Genomic DNA, 15,742 nt, shown 5'->3' on the forward strand with positions numbered 1-15,742 from the left:
ACGAGATTTCCGCATTCTAAGAGAAAGGTCATGAAGTGCAATGAAAATGTAGCAACGTGGATGACGGGAACCATATTTGTGATTCACACAAGTTTTCGGTGGACAGGAGGCTCAGGGCTACATTAATCCCTGGTTAGATTGATCGGTACGTACTCATGCACTAGAAGGCTCCCAGGCACAGATGCACACGGTGGGTCTGGAGCTGGACAGAAGAGCGATATGAAGGCGTCACTGCACAGGTATGCACTGTACTGTACGTCTCCCTCTGCACATAGAGCGTGTCCCTTTAAGAACACGTCCTCTCCCCCCATGATACTGCATATCTGCGAGGTGTGCAGGGTCTGTCGCTTCTTCCATGATATTACAGGGAGCATCATCTACAGCGTATAGGACGGCGTGCTAGACTAATGGCCGGTAAAGAGCCTCTGTCCCTGCACGCCCTCCATGTAAGACACATACACCCCCGCATCGCCCATAATCCCCCCCCCCTCCTCTATCTATAGCAGCTTCTCCCGACAGAACGGCAGCGTGTCGTCTATTTTGCAGCACCTTGCGGACAGGGAGCCGCCTGCTGTGTCGTTAAACCACGCGCGTTAAGCCCGAGACACGCTTGTGCGTGTAACGAGGCAGAGGGCTCAGGTCCTGCCGCGGGTGTACAGTCACTCTCCCCCCCCCACCTTGCTGGCAGACGTAATAAAGTCTGACGTGACAACATGGGGTCTGTATTGCGTATAGATCACACCGTATACTGGGGAGGGGAGGTGCAGACGTCTCAATGGCCGCCTCAGGCAAGGGGAGACCTAGGCCCAGGTCCCTGTTTGCCAGCCCAGCATTGGGTGAGCCCCCCTCCACCCCTACCCCAACATCCATATGTGTGTCTGTGACACCAACAGCTAGCTAGTGTGTCATTAACACCTATCCCCCCCCCGTGTGTGACACTACCATACAGTGACGTGTACTGTGTGTGATAATAGCATCTGACAAATGGGTGCCTTGTATAAGTGTCACACTAACAATTTGTGTCTTTACTGACATAAGTGGGTGCAATGTGTGCGAGATATATATATATAAAAATGTATATATGTGTGTGTGTGTGTGTGTCACAAATGTAACTGGGGGAGGGGTGTATAGAAAGAAGTGTGTATGACATATAGCTGGGTGCAGTGTGTGTGTAGTGTATGTGTAGAGATTGCAGTGTGTCACTGACACATCTATCTGGCTGCATAGTGTGTTACAGGGTAGTGTGTGTGCATTGTATGCACAGATTGCAGTGTGTGTGTATGTGACACTGTGGCAGATTGCAGTGTGTGTGACAATGTAGCAGATTGCAGTGTGTGTGTGTATGTGACAATGTAGCAGATTGCAGTGTGTGTGTGTATGTGACAATGTAGCAGATTGCAGTGTGTGTGTATGTGACACTGGGGCAGATTGCAGTGTGTGGATGTGGATGCAGTCTGTTACATGGATGTAGTGTGTGTATGTGGGTGCAGTGTCACCCTGGATTGCAGTGTGTGTGTGTATGTATGTGTGCAGTGCAGGAGGGGAGGGGAGAACTCACATCTTGCAGGGTGCTGATCAGTCTCTCTCTGGTGCTGCGGCTCCTTCTTCTTCTCCAGCCTCTGACAAAAGATGGCTCTCCGTGACGTCACTGACATCCGGGGCCTTGTGGAGGGGGAGGGGGAGGGAGGGTATGAGGGGGAGGGGAGGGCTGCTGGAGCCCTATGTATTATTCATATATGTGTCACACTCAGTGTGTTGTGTTTGTGTGTAAAATATGTATATTATATATGTGTGTAGTATATATATATATATATATATATATATATATATATATACACAAATATATACATACACACACAGTGCTCATTGCAACCTGTGCATTATTCATATTATTCATTCACCATGTTATAATGCAGGACACCATAGAGGTACATGTTCTGGTGGTGTCCCCCCATCTCCCAAGGGATGAGCTTTAGGGTTATGGAAGGGGCAGGGAACCACCAGTACATTTACTGAGGGTACATTCTCATCTGTCAGGAAAACAACAGAGGTCAGTAAATAGACACTTTCCTAGCAGACAACTACTGTATTTTCTACACAGGAATTCTGATTTCTGACACGTACATACATGGCTGGCCCACACTAGAACAGGTACCCAAGTGTGTCATTGTCTCTTTTTAAATCGTAAGCTCTGCAGCCCATCGTTCCAAGTGCTCTGTGATTGTACTGCGCTGCAGGATAGGATGGTGCTTTATGATTTGGGATAAGGGCGATAATATTAAGTGACCCAACACAGTGGGAAGCTTATAAAGCCTTCCAAGCCTTGGGCCCTCATTCAGAGCCGTTCGCTATTTGCGGTCGTTCGTTCAAAAACAAGGGGTGGCTATTCAAATGATCCGTTCGCACATTGCAGTCTATTCACACCTCTAAGTCTGAACGAGCGAGCAAAACATACGCTCATTTATTTGATAAAAACGCCCCCTGGCCGCTCGCACCATACGTCATGTCCGCTATTTATTAGATTAATTGAGTACATCGTACAGCGTATGAACTGCTCGCTATTCTTGTTGTTGGTTTTTTCAACCGCTATTTTGCGAGCAGTTCTGAGTTTAAAAAAACCAAGTGACGTGGTCAGTGACGCTGCTGTATTAATTATGCACTCCCTTAAAACGCCCGTTTTGACCTTTAAGCACGCCTGTGTTCGAATTCCACTCCCCCGTTTTCAAGCACCTTCCCCTGTTACCACCCACATACGCCTCATTCTGTCACTCAAAATAGCAGGCACTCGCTATATAGCGTACAAACGGCCGCACTGACTGGTTCGCGCATGCGTACTAAAAACCATACGCATGCGCAGATGTGCGAACGTCGCTCGGAACGAGCATACTGCCGCTAACGAGCGGCTCTGAATGAGGGCCTTTGTCCAAGAAATATGTTTAGTCCTTCACCCTGTGTGAAATCTAATTAAAAACAAAGTGGAATAGGTCTAAATGATAATATCTTATCTGAAGTGATTATGGTGATCTCCCAACATTTTGGATTTTTAGTGGGCACCATGGGCCTGATTCAGACCCGTTCGCTAGCGCTGTGCGCTCACAAGCGCCTCGATGTTTTGCAAACGCACATGCGCACGCTTTGCTCTGCGCGTGCGCAAACTACTCTGTGCGATCGCAGGCTGGTCGCTCACTTCGCAAAGACAGCCCAGTGAAATGAGTGACAGGAGAGGCCGTTTGTGGGTGGTAACTGTGTCAGGACACTAATAACGGGGGAGTGAAGGTGCGAACACAGGCATGCCAGGGTGTTTCAACGCCGTTTTTAAGGCGTGCATAATTAACAGGCAGCATCACAGTACACGTCACATGCCTGTTTTTTACACTGAAGTCCTCGCAATGCTTACGGCAGGGTAAGGCTACCGCAAGTGCTGCGTTCACTACCGATGGTGCTCAATGTACCAATGTTTTAATACACTTCCTGGAGATGACGTGCGCTAGTGGGTGTCTGCATACACAGAGCAATCGCTCGCACAGCTAAAGTGGGTGTGCTTATCCCTTAGCGAGAGCTCGCTTCCCATGACATCACTTTGAAAAATTTGCATACGCTGGATGCGAGCGATTGCATCTAGCGAACGGGTCTGAATCAGGCCCTATGTTCATTTTGGGTCCCATATGCTTTGCACTCTCTAAAGTCAACCAGATGTAAAAGGTCAAATACACAATACATTGCTGTTTATTTACTGGCTGAAGTCACTGATTGTGTATGTGGGATGAATTTTCACAGAAATAAGGCAGCAAGCGCTGAACAACTAATGAACAGCTTTATAAGTCACAGAGGTGAGCTAACATAAAAGCACAGTACAGTCAGGGCCAGCACAACAGTTAGGCAAACATAGGCAGTCGCCTAGAGAGTGGATTGTGAGGAGCTGTGTTCTTTGAATGGGTTCGGGACTATAGATAGACAGTAAAAAGAGCGACACCAGATGTTACACAGTCAATAGGTCGACTGGGACAAAAGGTCTACACTAAAGGTCGACAGGTACAAATGGTCGACAGTGTCAAAATATCGACATGATGTTGGTTAGGGTTAGGCACTTACTCCGACGGTTAGGCACCAGGAGGGAGGGTTAGGGTTAGGCACCAAGGGGAGGGTTATTTTAGGGCTAAACCCCCCCCAAAAAAGTCGACCTTTTTTGTGTCGATCATTCTCGTGTCGACCTTTGGACTCTGACAACCATTTGTTCATGTCGACCTTCTTACATGTCGACATTCTGTCCCAGTCGACCTATTGAGTCAGATTTCTGTGCAAAATCCTTTAGTCGGGCTAACATCGCAATTAAACAGCTCCAGGAACCCCTTCCCGGGGCTATTCAACATTGCATTTAATTGAATCGCCCTCCCCTTGAGAGTTGAGTTTGAAAAACATGTTTCAGCTCACGCAAAGCACTCTTTTTTGTGGTGATTAAATTATTAATAATTAGGTTTACTTGCAGCCCCACATATTTTAGAAATCAGAGCGGCTTGTTTGAATCCCTCCTTGTGCCTGGGTCCCAGTTGCTGACAAGGGGGACAATACCACTAACGGCATAGATGGCGTAAGCAGTACAGTGAAAATCAGCTGTAAGCTGTTGCTGAGCGAGTGCTACAAGGGGCTATGTCTCGTTCTTAAATGGAGCCAATGGAGTATCTATAATGGGTGCAGGGTCGGTGGTGCACACGGACCCCTGGGTCCAGGGGGGCCCACACCACACACCCTGCATCCATATATAGTTATACTTACCTCTCCGCAGTCCTGCGTCTGCAGGTGGCCCATCGCTGCAGAGCAGCAAAAATCACAAAGGAAATAGCACGGCGGCCATTTTTCCGATGATTTGAGCCTAAGCAGTAGAGATGTCACCGGGAGTAAGCTGAGGGCGCCATTTTCCCAGGGACTTGCTCATTCGCAGTAGATTCTGGCACCAAGCCAGAGACTACTGCGCTGCCAGAGAGGAGGGGGCCCACACAAAGTCCCTCCCCTCTCTTAATCCGCCCCTTAATGGAGCCCTTGAGGGGCACCCTAACCTGCTGAGCCCCCCTGACATGTATCCCCCATCCCACACCACCCCTGCCTATGGCCAGCCCTGAGTACTAGGGGTATATTTACTAAAGTGAGGATTTTTTTTACCAGTGGGGATGTTGCCCATAGCATCAGATTCTAGCTATTATCTTCTAGAAGGTGCTAGATAAATGTTAAGTAGAATCTGATTGGTTGCTATGGACAACATCTCCACTTCTAGACACCCACAGATTAGTAAATATACCCCTCTAGTGTTAGTGGAATTAACTAGGTTTGTCTTATAACTCTTTGACACCAAAGTCTCGGGGCTGACCCCCTTTTACACCGCACCGGAGCCGGGCCAGCACTGACCCGGCTCTCTGGCGCAGGTGAGCAGCGCTTCTTCCCCTCTCTCCCCCTCCACGACCCTCTTACCTCACTCCACAGCGGTCCAGAGGCAAGGAGGGCGGGTGGGGTGTGCTGCTTAGCTCTGGTCGGCCCGGCAGTGGACGCTTGCAGATGATGCCATCTCCAAACGCCACTGAAGCCGGCCAATCGGGCGGCATGCGGCGCGACCCGGTTCATGATGACCCGGGTTGCGCTGTTTACACTTCAGGGTGACACGGGGGACGACACGCGCTCAACCCTGCAAGCCAGCCGGGTCGCCCCTCGGGTCACTGGACTCGGGTTGATCCATTTTTTACACCGACGAAAATCCCGGGTTGATGCGCGTTCAGGTGCATCAACCCGGGATTTTTAAGTCGATGTAAAAGGGGTATTTGTCACATGTGCTTCCCATTCAGAATAAGGCTGCGTACACACAAGCACAAATGTCCATGCACGGCCCAGCCCGAGCTCTGGGCCTGATTCAGAGCCGGAGACTCTGAACGAGCGCCCGCTCTGAAACAGGGTGTTTTTTTTTTTTTTAATAGTGCGGCCTCTTGGACGCTCGCATAGCTGTGGGTTACACAGCTTATGTGTGCGTCCATGACGTGCTTGCGACGAGACCCTTGCAGTAGGGTCTCGTGGCCGCAAGCTCTGGAGTGCTTTTGGCTTTATCAGAGCCAGAAGCACTCCCACTGACATCACTAGTGATGTCAGTGGGGCCAGCCCCAGACGGTAGGCGTTCCCATGGGAACGCCTCCGTCTGGGCAGCCACGCCCCCAGCACGCCCACCAAAGGGGGCGTGCTGTCACTCACCATCGACAGCACGCCCCCTTTGGTGCGAGACCCATAGTGACGGCCTGGCCGTCGCTATTCGGGTCTCACACATGCGTATGACGGAGCCCCCTCCGTCATGCGCATGCGCACTGGGCTAACATCGACCCGCTTGCGAGCGGGTCTGAATTAGGCCCTCTGTGTATACATAGCACACAACGTAGATACATCATCATGTGGAAGAAATAAATATGGTATTCATGATGTGCTCAGGAGAAGCATGACTGTAAAACAAATGCACATCTCTAGTTACTATCACGGTCTACTTTATTTTCAATTTCTGCTCCTTTCAAATTTTCACTTTTATTATACTGAATAATAACCTTTTGTTGTGCAGACACCTTTTCCTACACTGTACTGTTACATGTATTTCTGGAATCTCCTGCACTTTCTCACTTCATACCTACTTTGAGTTTTCCTCCCCCTATTTACCTCATCCTCACAATGACCATGTTTTCTTCAACTCCCCTCTTCACTGGAATACATATGTTACACCACTGGCCGCATGGCCGGCAGTTCAAATCCTGGCAGCGCCAGCCCGACGTGGAAGGAAATCCCGATCGTGCGAAAGGTAAGTATTTCCTAACCCTATCCTCCCTCCCCCTGTGCCTAACCCTAACCTCTAAGTGCCTAAACCTAACCCCCCCTTTCCCTGCCATCTAAACCTAAGTCCCCCGGGGGGGTGCCTAACCCTAAGTTCCCCCCGGGGGTAATTCTCTGTTCTGCCCCCTGCTTCCACGTTTATCTTTTCCCCTTATCTCCGCTCCTCTGTCTGCCTTCCCCCGGGATCAGCATGATATCCCGACACTTGGGATGCCGGCTGTCAATAGACTGACAGCGGCATTCTGATGCCTACAATCCCGACAGGGGAACTGTAAGTACTGTTCCCATGCTCTATTCACCTCCTAACCCTCCTTTACTGTACCCTAACACTAACCCTCCCTACCCTGTACCCTAAACCTCCTGGTTTGTGCCTAAATCTAACTTTCCCCCTTTAGTGCCTAACCCTAACCTCCCCCCGGTGGTCCCTAACCCCCCCTGTCCGGAACCTAACCCTAACCTCCCCCCTCCCGCAGCCTAATTCTAACTTCCCCCAGGGTGCTTAAACCTAACCCTCCCCCTCCCCCCTGTGCTGCTAAGAGCTAAGGGCGTCCGCTGTACAGCCATGGACAAAAGATTTGAGAATGACACAAGTATTGGTTTGCACAAAGTTTGCAGCTTCAGTGTTTTTAGTCCTTTCTGTCTGATGTTACTATGGTATACTTAAGTAACATTACAAGCATTTCATAAGTGTCAAAGGCTTTTATTGACAATTACACTAAGTTTATGTAAAGAGTCAATTTTTGCAGTGTTGACCCTTTTTCAAGACCTCTGTAATTCTCCCTGGCATGCTGTCAATCAACTTCTGGGCCACATAATGACTGATGGCCGCCTATTCTTACCTAATCAATGTTCAGAGTTTGTCAGAATTTGTGGGTTTTTGTTTGTCCACCCGCCTCTTGAGGATTGACCACGAGTTCTTAATGGGATTAAGGTCTGGGGAGTTTCCTGGCCATGGACCCAAAATTCCCCGAGCCACTTAGTAATCACTTTTGCCTTATGGCAAGGAGCTCCATCATGCTGGAATAGGCGTTGTTCCTCACCAAACTGTTCTTGGATGGTTGGGAGAAGTTGCTCTTGGAGGATGTTTTGGTACCATTCTATATTCATGGCTGTGTTCTTAGGGCCTAATTCAGACCCGGACGCTATGCGGCGCTCGCTCGCATTGAGCAATTTTTCGCAATCTGCGAATGCGTATGAGTCGCAATGCGCGTGCACGAACCAGTCATTGCGATGGGAAAGTGCTCACCCGTAGTCCCCAGTCGGGCCGCTATTTTGAGTGACAGATAGCGCCTTTTGTGGGTGGTAACAGGGGAAGGTGCTTGTAAACGGGGCAGTGGATGTGCGAACGTAGGCGTGCCCGACCATCAGAACGGCGTTTAATGGGCGTGCATAATTAGCAAAGTAGCGTCATTACACACGTGACTGGGCTGTATTTTAGTCTGAACTGCTCGCAGTGTTGTGGTGGGAAAAGGCTACCACAAGCGCTGCGAGCAGCTCTGATGGCTCTCGATGTTCCGATTAATCCTACAACTGCCGGAGATGACGTGTGTTGCGAGTGGCAAAGGGGCGTCTTTATACAGGTGCGAGTGCATAGTGCCGCCGCTCGCTATTACTTAGTGGGTGGCTTTACGCGACGCAGTGCGAGCACATGATTTAAATAGCCGTCCCCTTTCAGCCAGCGAGCGGCCGCAAATAGCGTTCAGGTCTGAATCAGGCCCTTAGTCAGAATTGTGAGTGATCCTGGTCTCAGGATGCTTTACTGTTGGCATGACACAGGACTGATGGTAGCGCTCACCTTTCCTTCTCCGGACAAGCGTTTTTTCCAGATGCCCCAAAAAGTTTGAAAGGGGATTCATCAGAGAAAATAACTTTACCCCAGTCCTCAGTAGTCCAATCCCTGTACCTTTTGCAGAATATCAGTCTGTCCCTGATGTTTTTCCTGGAGAGAAGTGGCTTCTTTGCTGCCCTTCTTGACACCAGGCCATCATCCAAAAGTCTTCGCCTCACTGTGCGTGAAGATGCATGACAGAGTGATCTCCAGCCTTGTCCTCGTCAACACTCTCACCTGTGTTAACGAGAGAATCACTGACATGATGTCAGCTGGTCCTTTTGTGGCAGGGCTGACATTCAGCTGAAATGTTGTTTTTTGGGATTAAGGGCCTGATTCAGACTCGGTCGCAAGGCTGCATTCATACACAGCCGTCAGAAGCCAAAGTATGCAAATCCAGAGATCGCTAGCAAGACATTAGCATGCCCACTATGTTTTGCTGTGCGATTTTGGTATGAAATTAGACGCCCACCAGCCTGACTCAAGACGCCCACTTTTCCTTAGTAGCATATGTCATCTCCAGGAAGTGTATTAAACAATCGGTAACATCGGCTGACATCGGACCCATACGCACCACTTGTGGCAGACCATACCCTACCGCAAGCACTGCGAGTGCTGCTGTGTTTAATTCAGCCATGTGATGTGTACGCTGACGTTGCGTCTTAATTATGCACGCCCCTGAAATGCCGTTCCAACGCACAGACACGCCTGCGTACGCACCACCACATCCCCGTTAACATCGACCACCCCGTCACCACCCACAAATGGCACATCCTGTCACTCATGCTTGCAGAGCATCTGTGTACAGGCTGCGAATGCTTACCGATCGCATTGACTGGTTCGCGCACGCGCACTGAGTCTTGTACGCATGCGCAGATTGCAAACATCGGCAGGCTGCGTGCGAACGCAGCCTTGCGACCGGGTCTGAATCAGGGCCTGAGGACCTCATTCAGAGTCTCTCGCTAGGGCACGCTCGCTCGCTGGGAGCGATATTCGCACATATGCGCATGCGTATAATTCGCATTCGTTGAGATCTGATTATGGTAGCTCGCAAGCCACTTTCAGGACGCTGCTTTGAGTGACGGATTGCGCCGTTTGTGGGTGGTAACAGGGGAAGGTGCTTGTGAACGGGGAAGTGGTTGTGTGAACGCAGGCGTGTCTGACCGTCAGAACGGCGTTTAATGGCTGTGCATAATTAGCAAAGTAGTATCATTGCACACGTGACTTGGTTGTTTTTTAGCCTGAACTGCTCACAGTGCTTGGGGTAGGTTAGGTCAACCCCAAGCGCTGCGAGCAGCTCCGATGGCCCTCGATGTTCACGATTAATCAGACTATTCCCAGAGATGACGTGTGCTGCCAGTGACAAGTGGGAGGTTTTATAGTCCAGCGTACGCTAACTGCCGTCGCTCACTAACACATAGAGGGCGTCCTTACAGCGCAAAGAGCGATCGCTTGATTTGCATACCCAGCCCCTTTTTGCAAGCGAGCGATCGCATCTTGCGAGCGGCTCTGAATGAGGTCCTAAGTTCATTGTCATGGCAAAAAGGGACTTTTGGCCGATCAGGATGTCGGGAGTCTGGCGTTGGCATCTCCAGCCATGTCGGTATTCCCATGCCGGTGTTCTAGCGCTGATCAGGATTTAGGCAGCCGGCATCCCGGCCATAGGTATATTAACTGTATCCCCTTCCTCCCCCTCTTATCACATTACTCCACTTTCATTCTCTTTTACCCCACCAGGGTCCCACTACCCCACTGCTACTTTCTCCTCACACCCTCCTCTCCCTGTCACTTCACCCCACCTCCATCCACATGTCTTTAAACTCTCTCCCTGCCCACTGCCTACAGGTTCCCCTCCTAGCACTGGAGCTCACACGATCACTACACTCTTCATCTCGGTCCCCAAAATGAATCTCACCTCCATGCTATAGCAACTCTGATAATCTCATTCACATCTCTCCCACAAAGTCTGTCCCTTTATCCTGTGCCCTCTGGAATTCCCGTTCAGTCTGTAATAAACTGGCCCCCACCCATGACCTTTTCATCTCCAACTCCCTGAATCTCCTAGCCATTACTGAAACCTGGATTTCACCCTCTGACACCACTTCTTCTGCAGCTCTCTCCTTTGGGGGCCTCACATTCTCCCACACCCCCCGAGCTGGGGGTCACCATGGTGGTGGTGTTGGGGTCCTTCTATTCCCCAGTTACTCATACCAACTCATACCCTCAGAACCATCCCTTACATTCTCTACATTTGAAGTTCATGCTATACGCCTCTTCCAACCAGTACACCTCCGAGTAGCTGTCATTTACCGTCCTCCTGGCACTCCCTCCAAGTTCCTTCACAACTTCACTTCCTGGCGCCCTCACTTTCTCTACTCTGACCTTCCCTCTATTATCCTAGGTGATATTAATATTCCAATTGACATTCCCACAGAATCCAGTGCCTCTAAACCCCTTACCCTCACATCTTCATTTGGTATCTCCCAATGGTCCTCCTCAACCTCCCATGTGAGTGGGTACTCACTTGACCTTTACACACCATTGTGATATTTCTGATTACTCCAATTCCCCATTCCCCCTCTCTAACCATCACTTTCTTTCTTTTAACTTATCCCTCTCTCCTTCTCTTCTACCTCCTAAGGCTACCATCACTAAGCGTAACATTGAGGCTATTGACACTGTTGCATTTTTCCTTCCTGCTTGACTCGCTTCTCTCCCCTATCCTTTCTCTCTCCTGCCCTGAACAGGCCACTTCCCTATACAATGCCTCCCTTACTTCTGCTCTTGACTCTGTTGCTCCGGCGATCACTACTCACCACCGCAGATCCACACCTCAACCCTGGCATTCCAAATGCACCAGATACCTGCAAAAGTGTTCATGCACCGCCAAGTGACAGTGGAGAAGATCACGCTCTACGGCAGATTTCCTCCATTACAAATTTATGCGCTAATCCTACAGTGCTGCCCTTTCCCTAAACAATAACCTAATCTCCTTCCAGTCCTCAAACTCCTGGTGTCTCTTCGCCATTTTCAACTCCCTCCTCCGCCCACCCCCTCCTCACCTCCCCTCCTCGTTCTCTGCCCTTGACTTTGCCGCCTACTTTACATCTAAAATTGACTCCATACGTCAGGACATTATATCCCACCAGACCCTCAGCACTCCTCCCCCTCCTTACCCTGACCACCCCTCCCCATCCATCTTACCGACTCTGACATCCTTCTCCCCTGTATCTGGAGAGGAAGTCATGGACCTCATCCAACCCTCACCTCCTTCCACCTCCCCACTTGACCATATCCCTTCCCACTCCCTCCGCTACCTTTCTACCCTTGCCTGTTCCCAACTTCCACACCTTTTCAATCTTTCTCTTTCATCTGACACTCTCCCTTCTGCATTCAAACATGCCCTTGTCTCATCCATTCTTAAAAAACCTACCCTTCATCCTAACACTCTCTCCAACCACCAACCCATCTCTCTCCTACCTTTTGTCTCCAAACTCCTTGAGCGTGTTGTCTACAACCTCCTCACCACCTTTCTTTCCTCCCACTCCCTGCTTGACCCATTCAGTCAGACTTCCGTTCTCTCCACTCCACTGAAACTGCCCTTACAAAAGTCAGCAATTACCTCCTTGCTGCCAAATCTAAGGGCCATTACTCTCTGCTCATTCTGCTTGACCTCTCTGCTGCTGTTGACACTGTGCACCATCCTCTCCTCATCCATCTTTCACTCCCTTGGTCTACATGATATTGCCCTCTCCTGGCTTTCCTCCTACCTCTCTGACCATTCCTTCTCTGTTCCCCCCCCCCCCCCCATTTCCACTAATGGTATGTTTTCACCAAGGTTCTGTTCTTGGACTACTTCTATTCTCCCTCTATACATCTTCTTTAGGTGAACTCATCAACTCTTTTGGCCTAAAATATCATCTCTATGCTGATGATACTCAGATCTACATTTCCTTCCCTGACCTTTCCACCTCTCTCCTCACTCGTATCTCCAACTGTCTCTCTGCTATGTCTTCCTGGATGTCCCAGTGCTTTCTTAACATGTCTAAGACTGAGCTGATCATCTTCCCACCCTCCCGCATAACCTCACTGCCCACAATTTCATTATCTAATAATGGTACAAATATCTCCACTAGCCTCAAAGTGCGCTGTCTTGAAGTTATCCTTGACTCCTCCCTCTCCTTCAAACCAAACATTCAGTATCTCTCACAGTCCTGCCACTTCCATCTCAAAAATATTTCCAGGATCAGACCCTCACTCACCCTGGAGGCAACTAAGACCCTCATCCACTCACTGGTCATCTCCAGATTGGACTATTGTAACCTTCTCTTATCTGGCCTCCCTGACTCCCACCTCTCTCCTCTCTAAATGTTCTACATTTGGCTCCTCTTCCGCTTCAGAATCCAAGTCAAGGATCTTACACTCACTTACAAAGCCCTCACCCAATCCTCTCCCATTTACATCTCTGATCTCATCTCCTGCCTGCCCACGTCACTCAACAAATGCATGCCACCTATCTTGCCATCTGATTACTACTTCCCACTCCCGTCTCCAAGATTTTGCCCGTGCTGCTCCCTAGCTCTGGAACTTTCTCCCTATCAGACTCTCTGCCTCTAAACAAATCTTCAAACAAGCTCTCAAGACCCACTACTTCATCAAAGTTCCAGCTCTAATCATAGCCTAATGCTCCATGCTTCTTCCTCACTGTCTACCCTGCTTCTCCTTCCCATAATCATACAATCATCTACTCCAAACTTCCTTCAAGGGCACCTAACACTTGGTTGCTAACACCCTGCTGCTTTGGAGTTTTAGATCGCTATTGCAGCAATGTTTATAAACCATGTCCTTGTCCTGCATTGTTTTGTACTGTAAGTCACTGTTTTCTTATTTGTTTATGTACTTTGTGAGACACTGAGGAACCCTTGTGGCACCATATAAATAAAGGATAATAATAATAACAAGTAATGATCATGGATTGTCCCAGCATTCAGTCAGTAGTTGTTAAGAAGACAGCAGTAACAGTCACCTGAGACCACTCAATGCTGATACAGACACACCAAAGATGTGACCATACAAAGTCTCTCCACTACCAGGATAAGGAGGCTTCACGAATGAATCACCCAGATCAGAACAAGCACACTTCAGCCAACAAACCTCAAACCATGAGGAAAGATAAATGGCGAGCCAGCAATACAAAATCTCTGCATCACGTAGACGCCAAACTTAAAGAAATATTATGCCACTACCTCTGAAATACAGGCGATATTCAGGCAGACGCCCCACCACCAAAGATGGCACCAAACAATCTAGGAATCCACAACTGCTCAGCAGAGGCTGACTCAGGAGAAATGATAGAGGGAAGATGGACCACTACTCCATACTAAGCAACCTTAAGTCTCCACAGACAAGAGAAGACATCCATATTTGAAAGAAAAAAAAATGCAGGATAGTAAAAGGGCCAATATACCCACAGTCAAGTCCAATAATCAAGCAGATAACTATGTGCCTTACCAAGATAGCAGAATTTTGTATGTTGTTTGCTTCATGCATTTCATGATGGAGCTGTAGCCACCTTGGGAACCGGGCTTTACCAAAACTCTTATGTAGCCTCATTGCCTATAAGCCACTGACCACTACTAGTAATGGGCCATTAGGCGTTCGTATTAAACAAGCCGGAAGAGTATGTTGGCTGGAAGCTCCAACTAGCCCAGTTAGACCCTTGTCATCTGTGATTACACCACACTGTTGAACAAGTTTTGAGACCATTGTTTACAAATATCTCCAGACATCAGGAGCAGTTTTCAGCACAGGGACCAGAAGAATGACAAGCAAATTTTGGGCCCTAAACTACCACCTAGGAGATAAGGGCCACCAGTCAAGTCACACAAGGAGATCCCAAAATTCACCAACTTGGAAATTGAAGGGAACTGGTTCCCCAAAGTCATCAATAGATTTGGTTTGAAAGTTCTTCTTGGGATTATGGTTCCCCGCTGGACTGTCCAGAAGTGACCACTACAAGCCCGGATAAGATAATCAGGGTGATTATTGGTGAACTTCCTATATCTCTGCCCGTGCGAATGCCCACCGGGCGCTGGATAACATCTGGACTAGATCACTGCCATCGTGGCAGAAGGAACACTTGAGACTAAATGAACTGCAATTGTAATCAGCTACCCAGGATGCCTTGTTGAGAATGGTTTTCTGTACTGTATGTTCCTCGTTTAAACAAGTAATGTATATAGTGCAATGTGTATTGTGAAACATTCCTAAAAGAGAAATAGCCATTTTGGGGATTTATTTTTTGGCAAATCAGTTATTACCGTTAATTTATTTTTCTTGAAATGCTCCATGGCAACAGTCATGGATGGGTAAACAGTATAAACAGGAACATATAGAGACCCAGAAAGTGGGCGGGAAAACAATCCCTTCAGTGTTTTTGAGAAACCTCCCAGGCCGTCCTTACCCAACATTAACAGGGTGGCAATCACCTCCTGCCATTGTGCATTTCAAGAAAAATGAATTAACGGTAATAATTTGACTGCTTATTACTCAAATGCCATCACAAATGGGACATATCCAAGCAATATAATAAAAAGTAGAGGATGTGTTATTTGTAATCAAGAGTGCAAACAATTTATTTCCAAAAATACTTTTTAGTGAATAACTGCCTTATGCATATTCTTTCCAAACTGAGCTTCTGCAGAAGATGTCACATCCAGAAGATAATGTAAAAAAGGTTAGTACTGCTGCTTTGCATAAATCGCCCGCAGAAGTCTGAGCCATGCCCACCCAGAAGGTCGCCACTCCTCATGGACTATGAACCTTTACTACTTGTGGCATCTCATGCCTTTTCCCCTTGTAATTCTGCACAATGACATCCTCTGCGCCATTGCAACAGAATTTTTAGACGGAGTACATGTGGTAATTATAAAAGTTAACAAGTAATCATCACGCTTAGTTACTAAAACTGGACTTTATTAACCTTGTTGGATTGGACTGAGACTACTAACCACTACTAATTGGAATATTAATTATCGACAATAAGAGATTGTGGTTAATACTAAT

The sequence above is a fragment of the Taudactylus pleione genome, unplaced genomic scaffold, assembly GCF_031769625.1.
Source record: "Taudactylus pleione unplaced genomic scaffold, aTauple2 ptg000393l, whole genome shotgun sequence".
NCBI lineage: Eukaryota > Metazoa > Chordata > Amphibia > Anura > Myobatrachidae > Taudactylus > Taudactylus pleione.